Below are 14095 nucleotides of genomic sequence, written 5' to 3' on the forward strand. Positions count from 1 at the left end.
CAGTGAGAATACAATGCAGGATGCAATGCTATTTAGCCAGTGAAAGTGTGAATCTTGGCCGGTGAAAATAGCACTGTTGCCATCTTATGTGTGACAGTCCAAGACGAACAGATGAACAGCTCTGACTTTTCTCTTCTCCCTTATAGCTCTGGTCACAGATCCTGGAAGCATAATCTTAAAGGGATAAGTTTAACAAAAATTTAAACTTACTGAAAATGTATTTACCCTCAGGCCATACAAGATATAAATTAGTTTATTTTTTCAGCAGAACAGATTTGAAGAAGTTTAGCATTACATCACTTACTTACCAATGGATCCTCTAGAGTGAATGGGTTGCCATCAGAATGAGAGTCTAAATGGCTGATTAAAAACATCACAATAATCTATGTGACTCCAATCCATCAATTAACATCTGTGAAGTGAAATATTGCATGTTTGTAAGCAACAAATTTATCAAGGCATTTTAACCCATTGAACCCATAATCCATAATAATGCTTCCTCCAGTGAAGAAGTTTATCCCCTGTTTTTGTTTCACATCAAAATTCACCACCATTTTTGTTTAGAACTGTTTTGCACTTTCTTAACTTGTGAATGGTGTTTAATCTGTGCATACTTTTCATGGATAGATGACTTTTTTTCACTGCAGAGGATCCATTTGTGAGCAAATTATGAAATGGTAAATTTCTATAAATCTATTATGATGGAGAAATCTTGGATGGTCTGACTGTGAGTATACATTTTCAGCAAATTTTTATTTTTGGGTGATCAATTGTTTTAAATAGTAAGATTTTAAAATCATACAGTTTCATCTTATCTCTATCATGTTGTTACTTGCGCATACAAATGAATGTGGATGCAACTGTGACACTAGATGATGCAGAATTTTGACTTTGGTATGAAGAGTCTTCAAACTTGTCTTCTGAACTTTTTTGTTTTTCCTGTTGTTTCAGAGCTTTGTAATTTATGTGGTCATAAATAGACTGAATTGTTTGTCACCAGAGGTGAAAAAGATGTGTTAAATCTGGGTGACGATGGATGTTTTCAGCATTTTTCTATGCTTGTGGGTTTGTGGGTTTGAGCTCCTTAAAGTGTACCATTACAGTAAATCGTTATGTATTATAATCTATAGATAAGTGTGATACTTTAAGATTTAAACTCCAATTAGTTAAGATATGCAATCAATACAGATGCAGATATAAAATAGCGGCATACATATAAAAATAGATGTTATGAAAGGACTCCATCATGGACTGAATCATGGCTCAGAAATTCAATAGGAAAGGAAAGATGCATTCAATGGAGTACACTTATCTTTATTAGAGAAAAACTGGATCATTGGCTCAGTTGAAAAACTAAGACACTTTAGCATGGATAGAAACCATTTATTTTTTTATATGTTTAAATCTAGTTGACATTGATTTAGACAGCATGAATCATCCTCAGATTAGTCACACTCAGGGATTAATTAATGGGATTTTCATATCGCTAGTAAAAGCATCATACACTGCCACTTATTTCAGAAACTTTCAAACTACAGCCCCCACCCAATGTGTGGAGATATGGACCAGACGGTTTTAATTCTGAGCTTTAATACAAGCCGCAATCGAGTATAGCTGTTGGGCTTTCTAGTATTTAATTTATTGTGAACTCTTGGGAGGTTGGTTGGACTCGGTGCCTGGTATGTGTGGCACACCTGCACAGCACAGATTAGAGAAGATTTATCTGGGGGTCTAAAAAGAACCAGTTTGCCATTGATTTGTGGTCAATCTATCATTTAATCTTGCTGACTGCAGCTGCCATTGCTGCCGCCTCTTAGGTAAGGAAGGTGTCTCTCTTCTACCCACCCAGGAATTGGAAAGTTTGTATGGCCTTAGGTATCTTTCTGAATGATTCACCATTAGAATGATCCTAAACATCTTGCCTGTTTACAGAATGTCAGTCAGTGTAATGTGTTTAACACAAATGTACCTGGAATAATATTTCTGGGATTTTTTCCAGGGTAGGGCGAATCCAAAATTACAGAACTGGTTTCCTTTCAATTCATTTGTGAATATAAATGAAATTGGACACAAAGGAAGTTGGATTGGATTTTGAATTTGAAAAAAAAAAAAAAAAAAAAATATATATATATATATATATATATATATATATATATATATATATATATATATATATATATATATATATATATATATATATATATATATATATATATATATATAAGATTTGTCAAGCCAACGGACTTTGTAATTAAATTCAGGTTATTTTAAATCTTCTTTGCATTCATCATTAAACTCACCGATTGTGAGTGTCCTTTATTTCAGAGATCATTCACGAAACTTTAATTTGGACACTTTGGACATCATGGACACAAGTTATTTCATTCTGTATTCACTGTAAACGGTAATACTACTTCTCTAATTTGTTCAACTTACATAATAAGCTTACATAATACATAAAAGAGTGAGTTTTTGGATGTATGTTAGCCAGAAAATAAATCTACATTGTGAACATGACTCTGATGAGACATTAACCTCACACATAGCATGATTTATGAGTTCTAACTTCCAAATACAAGGACATCATTGTATAACACGAAATTAGCTTTTCAAGCTTAATTACAAAATATGTGTTTGTGTTTAGGTAATCAATCAAAAATGATTTAAAGTGCAGTCAGGTTTTAAGTATAGATTAATAAACTCCTAAATAGGAAACAGATTGAGGTGACAAGGTAAAGCTGGCATTATAAATTAAATCTGTGCACATAAAAGGACAAACAGATCCAGTGAGTCAAAATGATGAGGTTAATTTAAGTCCCTGGTTCAGTCATAAACAGCTTGGAAGTGTCTTGACCAACAGCATCCTCTTCCCTCTCTTTAGGAGTTTCGTTCTTATGAACTCTCTGATCTGATCAGCTTGCAAATGGGTAACCATCAACCTAAACTTGCAGGTCTGAAGCATGTTCTCCATCAAAGATGTCAACACAGATTTGTCCTTGAACAGGTCTATTAGTCATGCACAATTTAACAAACAATAGTGGGGATCTGTTAAGTAATCACATCACGAGACATTCCCCTCGACTGCCAGCTCTTCACTCACAGCTGTCATGCCAACTGAGCGATGTTCTAGTGTGCACACTCCTTACTAATCACTCTCTACGAATGACTCATCTTATTGAATTGTAGATGAATCAATGCACTTGGACAACATATTTAGAAAGGGGAATCTCTGCAATGCTTGTGTGTAGAAAATACACTGTATTTTTTTTTTTTTTTTAATTGGCTAAACAATGCAAAAAAAAAATTTTTTTATACTTTAAGTACATTTTGTTTCATTGGTTTTCTGATTCTGATTTAGTCCCATGTGCCAGGCATTAATTATTCATGTGGATGCATATGATTTTATATTCACAGATGTTGATTTATGTCACTTTTACTGGCAACAGGAGAGTCTGTTCATGATTATCAGTCTGTGAGAGGCACTCGAAGGTATTTTTTCAGCATCTTTAGCCTCATTAGTGTTCATGTGGTGAGTGTTCGTGTGATGTTGTCATTATTTTAACACAATTACTTTTATTCCCATGACAAGTATACTTCTCATTGAAAACATGGTGAACAATTTGAATAGAAATCTTTTTAAGATGTAATAAAAGTAGACAGTAACATACAGTAGATGAGTTTGTTCTTAATCTGAAAAGATTTGGAGAAATGTAGCATTACATCACATGCTCACCAATGGATCCTCTGCAGTGAATGGGTGCCGTCACAATGAGAGTTCAAACAGCTGATAAAACATCACAATGATCCACAAGTCATTCATGAAACTCCAGTCCATTAGTTAATGTCTTGTAAACAAATCCATCGAGGTGTTTTCAACTTTCAATATGAGTCCATAATCCATAATGTTGATTTATCCAATGAAAATGTCTATTTCCTGTTTTTCTCTCACATCAAAATCCACTGATATATTCATTTAGAACTGCTTTGGTCTGCTTTCTCTGGTAAACGGTGCTTGAAATATATACTGGAGAAAGCAATAATATGGATAGAGGATTCGTATTTTATGATTTGAATTGAAAAATGTCTTGACTGATTTGTTTCTTACAAACACACAACTTTTCACTTCACAAATTGACAGACTGCAGTCATGAAGTGGATTATTGTGAGGTTTTTATTAGCTGTTTGGACTCACACTCTGACGGCGCCCATTCACTCCAGAGGATCCGTTGACGAGCAAGTGGTTTAATGTAAAATTTCTCCAAATCTGTTCTGAGAAAGAAACAAACTCATTGAGCTCTTGGATCATTTGGGGGTAAACTATTCCTTGAAGATGTTTGCTTAAAATAAGTAAATAAAATGAAACAAACAAACAAAAAAAGATAAATATTTTATTTTACACTGTGGATTTATGTGGTTTGAGTTTAAGCTTTATAAACTTTTGGATGACTTCTAGGTCATCTTGGCCTATGATATTCAACAAGTGAGCCATGAATTATACACCCTACCTAAGGAAAAGTACTATTATAATCACTTAAAAAAGTTAAAATGGAAAAGGTATGCATAGCCTGTTGAGGAATAACAATATAGTTCAGTGCATTTGAAACTCTGGATTCAGCTGTTGACTTGTGGAGTCCAGTGGTGAATGCCCCAGCTGCTGTGCCAATTGGAGACTCAATCACGCCAGCACTGGGGCTTAACCTGCAGTTTTCTCTATTTCCACAGCCTTGCTCTCTCTGCTATCTATACGACCCGACTCCTGCCGAAAGCTATTCATCACCCTGTCACCTGCTACAGTCTGACCCGCTGCCCAACTGAACCACTCCTAATGGACCATCATATTCGCCTGACTTCGTTCCATTTAGCATGGAGCACAACTCTGCACGAGCTCAGTCAGAGATGATATGCCGCATGGAGATGGATTTGTGGGCTCAGCCATGCATTCCCTCGGTTGTATCTACTCAGCACTAAGATGACAGTAAACATATACATAATTGGAGTGGAATGTGAATGAAATTGAATGAAGTGAGATATATTTTATTCTATTATAGTGAAAGTATTGCAAGCTTAGTAATAATATATGATTTGTGCAGACTTGCCTGCAAACAAAAACCAGCTTTAGGACAATATGTGGACTGCAGATAAATATATTAGCATTTTCAACTCAATTAATTTGTTTTGTTGAATTCTTATGTTGATTTTTATAATTGTTTTAATGCCTTGCGCTACAATGTCGGTTATGGCTCTCTGATCTACTGTTCTAATTGATCAGTTGTAGCATTCAGCACTTAAATAATTTTTAATTAACACAGAACTTTATATTGGTTTTTTATCATACACTTGGTTTCATGTATCACTGTGCAGAGGATAGAGGATTCGTATTTTACAGTTTTCATTTAAAAATGTCTTGATGGATTTGTTTCTTACAAGCACACATGTATTCACTAACCAAATTAATGGACTGAAGTCATATTGTGTATTATTGTGATGTTTTTATTAGCTGTTTGGACTCTCAGTATAATGGCACCCATTCAATCCACAGGATCCATTGACAAGCAAGTGTTATAACGTAGCATTTCTCCAAATCTGTTCTGAGAAAGAAACAACTAATTTACCTCTTGGATGGCTTGAGGGTGAGTATATTTTCAGCAGTCTCTGCAGTCTCTTTCCCCTAACGTAATCACTTCAAATCAATATTTTATGTTCATTAATTTACTTATTTGTTAAGTAGCCATGTAATTAGCTGCAGAATTGAAAGTAGCATTTTGCATCACCAGCCTGATTAACCTGTCTGGGTTTATTTTGCTATAGATACTAAGTTTTGGCTAGTAAAGACCTGTACTTAACATTATGTCTTATATGGTATGCACTTTAAGGTCCATACAACAGTTAAAAAAGGACATGAAATCTGATTGGTCAGTGGTCCAAGAGTTCTGATATAGACCTTATGCATCAGAGAAACAAACTTGCAGCCATTTTTAGAATTTTGTGTTTGAACTTTTTTTTTTTTCCTTTTGAACTGTTTTTTTTTTTCTGTATAAAAAATACAGCATGCCTCTCTATAGCATGCTTGTAAGAGAGTAATTAGCTGGTGAAGAGAGTTAACGAACGTTATAGTGAACATTGTAATATACAAAATGAATGTCATGTTCAACATCATTAGACCGGGAAGATTTTTGAATGTGCAGTTCATTCATAAATTCTAACGACCTTACCTTCATGCTGTGGAAATATAAACGGAACACAGAAAACAGTGAAGGCAGGGCTACATAAGCTCTACAACAAAGTCATTGTGAATGAGTCATTGAATTATTTACTTGACCGATTTGTTCAAAAAGGCTAGAATGAAATACAACTTCTATTGCTAGATTTTCAAAAGTCTCTGCTGTTTCTTTATTTGGAACTATTTGGTGGAGCAAAACTATACAAAGTAACTAGCGATACTGTGGCTAAAATGTCTATCATTTGATATCACACTTGTAATTGTGCTGTTTTTTTAATACACAGGGCTGTCATGTCTAAACTGACTTAACTACTTTTGTGTTTGGGTAATGATTGTTAGGGTAGTGGTTTTATTTGTGGCTGACAGATTGATCCTTGTTTATAAGTGACTAGGATAAAGTACTGAAAGAAAAGCAAATCTGTTGTGATATAATAACTGGAGTATTTCTAATTAAATATTGTTAGAGATGTTATCAGATTGCTGTGAAATGTGAGTATGCGGTGACAAACAGTATTGCAACATGTACATGGCCTTACAGAGTGGGGGAGTTTCTCCTACAGTCTTCCCAACTCTCTCCCAGAGAACAAGTTCTGTCAGTTGTGTCTTTTATCTTTTTCTCTCTTTTAGGGCATGGTCTGAGCTAGATATGATGCATTTTCATGTATTTTTCATCAGAAGAGACTGATGTAATGCTTCCACATGGTGGTATGGCATGGTGATGACTTAAATTCTTGGTGATGTTTTGCTGTTGTTGTTTTTTATAGATAAATCGTGTAGGTGACTCATCTATTCTCACCAGTTGTCTCGGACTCTTGTTAGCCAGTTTAAATGAACAAATGATATTATCTTTTGAAGTTCTGGCTCTCATGAAGATTTTCAAACAATACAGAAGCTGATATACTAAAGTAGACATTTCTGACATCAGCTTGTGTATTTATGAATCATTATATAACATGAAATTAACATATTTATATGAAATTGAATATTTACAATTTGTTTCACAATTAATGTATATTGAAGGTATATTAATTAATTGATAATAATACTGTTGCACGATGATTTTATGATAGCTAAATCTGTTTCCTTTTTAACTATGAATTATTTCACTAGGCTAATGTGATTCAGTGTAAGAAATATCCAGAATTTCTCACTTCATCTTTGACATGTAACACAATGCATGATGATAAAATGACAGCTGATGTTGAATAATGTCTTACAGATGATTGCGCTTTCACTGTTGACAGGAACGTGCAAAAGATTATCTGTCAGTCCAGTGGAAGCCTTTGGATGACTATGTTCCCATGTTACAATCCATGCATTCAGGCCTTTCATCCAAGGTGAAGGAGCAAAATAAATAATGATGAAGAAACACCATCTGTCTCTGTACTCTGCACTCTCTGCTACACTCTTTCCAAACAATAGTATGCAACACCTAAATTCACCAAAGTAAAGAGCTTCCATTTATGCATCTGCCACTTCACACAAAAAAATGTATGCTAGTATTTTTATGCCCACAGACAGTGACTCACCAGTGATTCATTCAATTCATTGCATGCTCCATTTCCACTATACATTGTGTTTTATCAAAAGGCGATTTTGTGCATTTTTTTGTACTTCATTTCTTTCCGACCTCAAAGGAAACAGAGAAAAAATAGCAGCCATGATCAGAAGCTTTGTTGTAGAGAGGCCTTTGATTTCTAATGGAACTCTGAGGACTAACTGCACATAAGCAAAATGAACAAATATCTATGGTCATCAGAAGTCAAATATATTTTCTAACGATGCATCAAGATGTTGTTTTGAGAGTTCTAATGGCAGGGAAGGAAACTGTGTACTGTCAAGAGGCTTTATCATACCATCTGTTAGGGAGTTGTTGTTTTTTCATGTGTGATCATCATTTCAAAGAGCTGCTTGATGGCTGCATGATATTTTTATTTGGTTATGGATCGCTGGTCACCTGGTATTAAAGTGATAATTTATTCTAAAAGAATTAATCATGCATTAATAATCACTTCCCCAAGGGATGGACAATGGCACTGGGAGTCTCTTCACTATAGTGCTTTATTTAAATTATGTTCTCTGTGAACCAAACAGCTGAATAATCACAACATGTGGTGCCTTTCCATTCAGGTCTGAAAAACTGAATCAATCTCTGATGATTGCTTTAGCTGGTATAAAGTAAAACTTATATGGTTAAAATTCCTTCCAAGTAATAATTTCAAAAGTACTTCTATAGCTCTATTCGAATAGGACTATAGTTTTCTAAACAAATTATTTAAGATCTTAGAACTTTATAGAAGTTGCTTTTTATAATAAACCGAAGTAACCGAGCAGAGAAATCTGTGCATGTGTCTTTCCTGATGCTGATACTAAAGAGGCCAGTGTTAGATGTTTGCACAACTTGGCTCTCCTTAATTTTATAAAATGATATTATGTTTCTTTTAGGATAATATCCATGTTGAAAGCTGAAAAATTAGAGCGCAAATGTTAGATCAGATTCGTATGGAAGCTTGTTTCTGCCACAAGATTTAAAAAAAAAATCCTAACAATTCAGATGTTTTTCTCACATTTCTTAATTTGCTAAATGAAAAGTTAAAATTGCTAGATATAAACTCAGAATTGGATATATAAATAAGAGTTAACATCTCAGAATTGCAGGAAAAAGTCCAAACTGTAAAATAGTAAAAAAAAAAAAAAAATTTATTCCATATAACAGAAACAGGCTTCCATAGAGGATCCATTTGAATCTGCAAAGTACTGTATATGTGGTAAACAAGAATTTCTTTAACTTCTTCCAGAAAACTAGCGTCTACATAGGGCTTTAGTATGCTGGCCACATCTTACCTAATTTGAAGTTTGAGAATTACACTTTTAAGAACACACAAGAGGATCCGTTTACATTTGGATGTTCTGCACACTCCTCCTTTACCTAGGGGCGCTTCACCTCTGTGTTCGTGTGTCTGAATTAATGAAGTTTCAGGGTTATATTGGCACGCTGACATAATCTGTAGTCACATAATGTAGAATAAAGTCAAAAACAATTACATGCATGGATGACTCGTAATACGTTTATAACTCAAAATAATTTAATTACCCCCTCCTCTTTTTAACACGATTTCACACTTCATTGTGCGGTATTAAATGATAACAATGGCACACATTAAATACAATGTCTTTCTTCTCTCAATGTAACTATTATCATTATTATTAGCCAGTTACTACAGTGCCTATTTTCATAACAGCTAAGCTATTAATGGCCACGCCAGCTGTTCTGTTATTTCACTGTAATTTGAAACTGAAGTAATTCATTTTTTTTTGTCATGATGTCTTTTGTCATCTAGAACTGTCTGCTAATTAGGAAAGCCATTATTCAGTACCATCCGGAATCCTTCCTCCAAAGCCCTTCCCAATGCATTTCTGTCTAAAGAACATATATCTTTTACTTTTTTCTCCCCTCCATTCCATATAGAGGTTCTCCTATGGAACATTACAGGAGTTATTGCCCCTTGAAATACAATAAACCTAAATATCTCTGCTAACTTTAGTACATGTCTGAGGAACCTCCAGACAATGACAGATGAGAGCCTCACTATCAGAACAACTGGAGGAGCTTCCGGAGGTGCGCTTTCCACCCCGCACTGATAGACACTTTCATTAAGTCTCTGTCCATACATCATTTGTCACTGGGGGACATTGACAAAGAACCAAACTGATACAATATTCTCCTTTCTATTTCTGTGCCAGCCATAGAAACAACACACACATGGCCACTCATTAAGCCACCGACTAACAAGCATCTGTGTAATGTTTCAAAATAGTTCATAAATATAATATTAGTATTACATTCACTGTTTTGAAGCATTGAGATTCATTATGTTCTGGTGTTGAAGAGGCTGTGGTTTAATTATGGTTTCTGTGCACACGGCCAGCAGTCAGGACCAAGGACAGCGATAAGGTTAATAACAAACTTGATTTGCTATTAGTGTCGTGTTTTCTGACAGATCCTAATAGAAAATGAGTAGCTTAATTTATCTGAAATCATGTTGGTAATTAGGCTCTGCATGATTGTGAATATCTGTGATGCAATATGTTCCTAATTTTCGATTGTGCAGGTCTCTGTTGCAATTAATGAGTTGGTTATAAGTGCATCACTCATTGAACTCAGACAGAAGCAATTACAACATGGCAAGTTGAGATTCACTTCTGAAAATTTACTATTTTTTACACTTTGTGTTATTATTTTCACCCCTTTTTGGTCTTTCTTTTCTTCTTTTTGTTTAAGAAAAATCTAAAAAAGTCTGATTCTGAGTGAAGAGTGTCATATTCTTCTAATATATTTCTAGCCACACTAGCCACATCACTTTCATGGGATTTGAAGTATAAATTTACCTCATTTACTCGACTCATAATGCATTTATAAGTGTTCCTGGACAGATAATGCATTTCAGTAAAAAAAAAATATATATTTGAAAGATCTCATTAAAATGTAACTTGCTTTGCCTCTGAAATGACTTTACAGTATCATCAACCACTTTACCTTCAACCATCTTTCATGAAAAGACCATTTTTTAACAATAATTAATTTCGGGTAAATAAAGACAAGCACCAACTCTACATGTATTTATGTATTTATAAATAAAACAGATTTAAAATCATCCAACAAAGAAGCGATCAATGCCTTGAAGATTGAAACCACAAACTTTATTTTCAAAGTCTTTTTGTGAGATCAACTAAACTGATGGAGCAGCTTTTGAGTTGAACTCGGAGAGTGAAAGGTATGTTTTTAATACAGAAATATGTGCTGTTTATCTGAATAAGGAAAGAATATTGTTGACAGTGCATAATTTAAATTATAGTCCTATCTAAGCTGAACTGAGGTATAAAGTAAACAAACACTTCTTCCATTAAATTCCTGAAACCATTTAAGAGCAATGTATTTCCTTTCTTTTCTATTATATAAATAATAAAGATGCATAAAAAGACAAAAATAGGGAGGGGGTGAATTTTGTGTCATTTTAGTACTAAGTACTATGTTGACATCCCACATTTATGTCACTTAAATGTTCTCAATAACTTATTTTCTAATAATCATATGTCAATAAATATGGCTCCAATCACTATATCAATAACACGATGTCACTATCATTTCAATGTTGGGACAAAAGTCGATTTGAGAGGCACCATTTAGCAAGCAAGTTGCTACACTACAGTTCAGTTCTGGTTAGAGCTTGAAGGTTTAATCTTGTTACTCCTGAGAGGAAAGCTATTTTATATAGTAGTTTAATAACACTTCCGTGGCAGCTCAAGTGGTGTTGGTGCTTCATGCATCACACTAAAACCCTGTTCTTTTTGTGTTGATGGTGCCAAACAGATGCCAGAAGTGTCACATTTCACCTCACTTCTCCCTTTACCTCAGAGACACTGTGAAGGCAAAAACAGTGTGTTTGTAACATTTGACTGATGCTTACAGAGGCTTGGATTACAACCTCAGCCACTAGCCAGATAACCAGTCCCCATGGCACTGCTTAGTTAACTCTTTAATGTGACATGACATTGTTCCAATAAACTGCATCTAATTCCTGTCTGGAGCTGGCCTAAGCTTCAAAACAACTTCTGAGCTTGCAAAAGCTTTTTACTTTAACTGGATTTACATCCAACAAGTCCAGGTGGTTGTCCTTCTGATCTGCTTAGAGTACGCAAGCCCTAGATTAGCACTGAAGAAGATTTGCATTTAGTCTACATTTGTAGGGAAGAAGAATTAGTTGATATTTAATGTAATGTAATTTTGTTTTATGTTTACATTTTTGTTTGTCATATACACATACTGTACCTGTGGAAGCCAATTTCATAACTGAGACTTAATTTCTCACAATTATGACTTCATTTCTCATTGTATATACCATATAACTGTAACAGTGTGAGTATTTCTTTTTTTAGTTTCACATTTATCATCTTACTCTGAGACAGAAACAGTTTCACGTTTCGCGTACCTGGTTACGTAGACAGAATAATTTCGACAAAGCATTTAATTCTTATTATAGGCATAAGAAACTTTGTGATTATGTGTAATCATGTGTAACTTTTGAAAAATATGCAGTTTCATTTTGAATGTCAGCACTAGGAATTCAACTGGAAAGTGTTCAATTTGCAACATGGCAACATTTCATAATGTCGGAAAAAACGTTTGAGGCCCAGGAGACTTTTGAGTCAAATGAAAATTCTCCAATGCTACAAAGCCATTAGCTTTAAAGCTTCCATTTGTGTATGATTTATTGCCCGGCGACAGATGCTTGAATCATTTTCAGCTTTGACAGTGAACAGGTTTCAAAACTACAAACACTTCAGTATAGAAATCATCAAGTCTTTATATGGTTTTCATGAAGCAGAATGCATAAAACAATGTTATTTGTAATACACATTATTTTGATGGATTTCATTTCAGGTAAACAAAGTTAGAGAAAGTTGTTAAAGTTGCATCAAATAGGCCTACATGTATAACCACAGCATACAGACACAGTTAAGATATTCCAGCTATATCATCAATGCCTAATATCTGTTCACTGTGTAGTCAGATATGATATGTATTAGTTTAACATGCAGCCTGCATTGTGTTGGTAAAGCAACGTCCTCTAAAATCTGAGCATGATGGATGTTTTTGTGCTCTTTTTGCTAGTTTTACCTTCAGAAGTCATACAGTGTATTTCAGTGCATGCACAGGGTCACCTTCCATTAATGCTAAGTGACAAGGTGATTTGAATGGCCGCATATAAAGGGCTAATGAAACACAAGAAGACAAAGCAGCGTGGGCAGCTTCCCTTTCTTAGACACACTGTAATCTGTCAGAGAGTGACAAACCTCCTGCAGGCATGACATAATAACTTTACCCTTGAATCACAGACACATGCATTCTTACAGACGTTTGTATATGCTGTTACTGATTCAAAGTGATCATGCCAAACGAAGTCGGTGGGATCATCAATATTATCCAGAGGAAATGGAATCCAGGGGCACCTCAGTAAAAGTCAGTGTCTCAGTATCTAAAGGACTCCATACGCCTGAGAACAGGCACAAATTGATATCGTAAAGGAAAAATCTGAAAAAATGTTGTGTAGGCAACAGCTTTAGCTTTTGTGGTGAACAATCATGAGTAAAGTGCTGTTTGTGGCACTAGTGATGAAATTGTATGTTTATGTTGTTACACTTCAGTTGCAGTTTGCATTTCTGTAATCTACTGTACAATGTTTTACCCAGTGCAAATATGAAGTTTGAGGCTAGTTTTCATACCTTTCACTCTAGTGAATAAATCTTAGGGAAGTCTATTTCTGTATAAACATAAAACTTATTATTATTATAAATAATTGTGTTTTGTTTATAATATATATTATTGTTATTATTAATATTATTTATTTTATTTTATTATTTATTTATTTATTTATTGCTAAATATATGGATGTGTATAGGATAAAAAAAAGCCTATAGTTCTCACCAGGGCTACATTTGTTTGATCAAACTTATATTAATAACTGTAATATTGTGAAAGATTATTACAGTTTAAATAACCATATATATTACTCATAATCTGTCTTATCACATGATCCTTCAGAAATCATTCTGATATGCTGCTCAAGAATTTCTTTTTTTTTATAAGTGTAGAAAAAGTAAAACATTTTAATTAACACATAAAAAACAGCACTTATTTAAAATATTTTTTGTGATCTTGAATTAGTCACTTTTGATTATTTTAATGCATCTTTGCTGAATAAAGGTGTTAATTTCTTTTTTCTTTTTTTATTGTTGCTGACCTCAAAGGTTTGAAAAGCGAACCTTTTTCCATTCATCTTCGTTTTAGCTTGTTTGCCTTCCTGAGAGTCAGAG

This window comes from Carassius gibelio, chromosome B14, assembly GCF_023724105.1.
Source record: "Carassius gibelio isolate Cgi1373 ecotype wild population from Czech Republic chromosome B14, carGib1.2-hapl.c, whole genome shotgun sequence".
Taxonomy (NCBI): Eukaryota; Metazoa; Chordata; class Actinopteri; order Cypriniformes; family Cyprinidae; genus Carassius; species Carassius gibelio.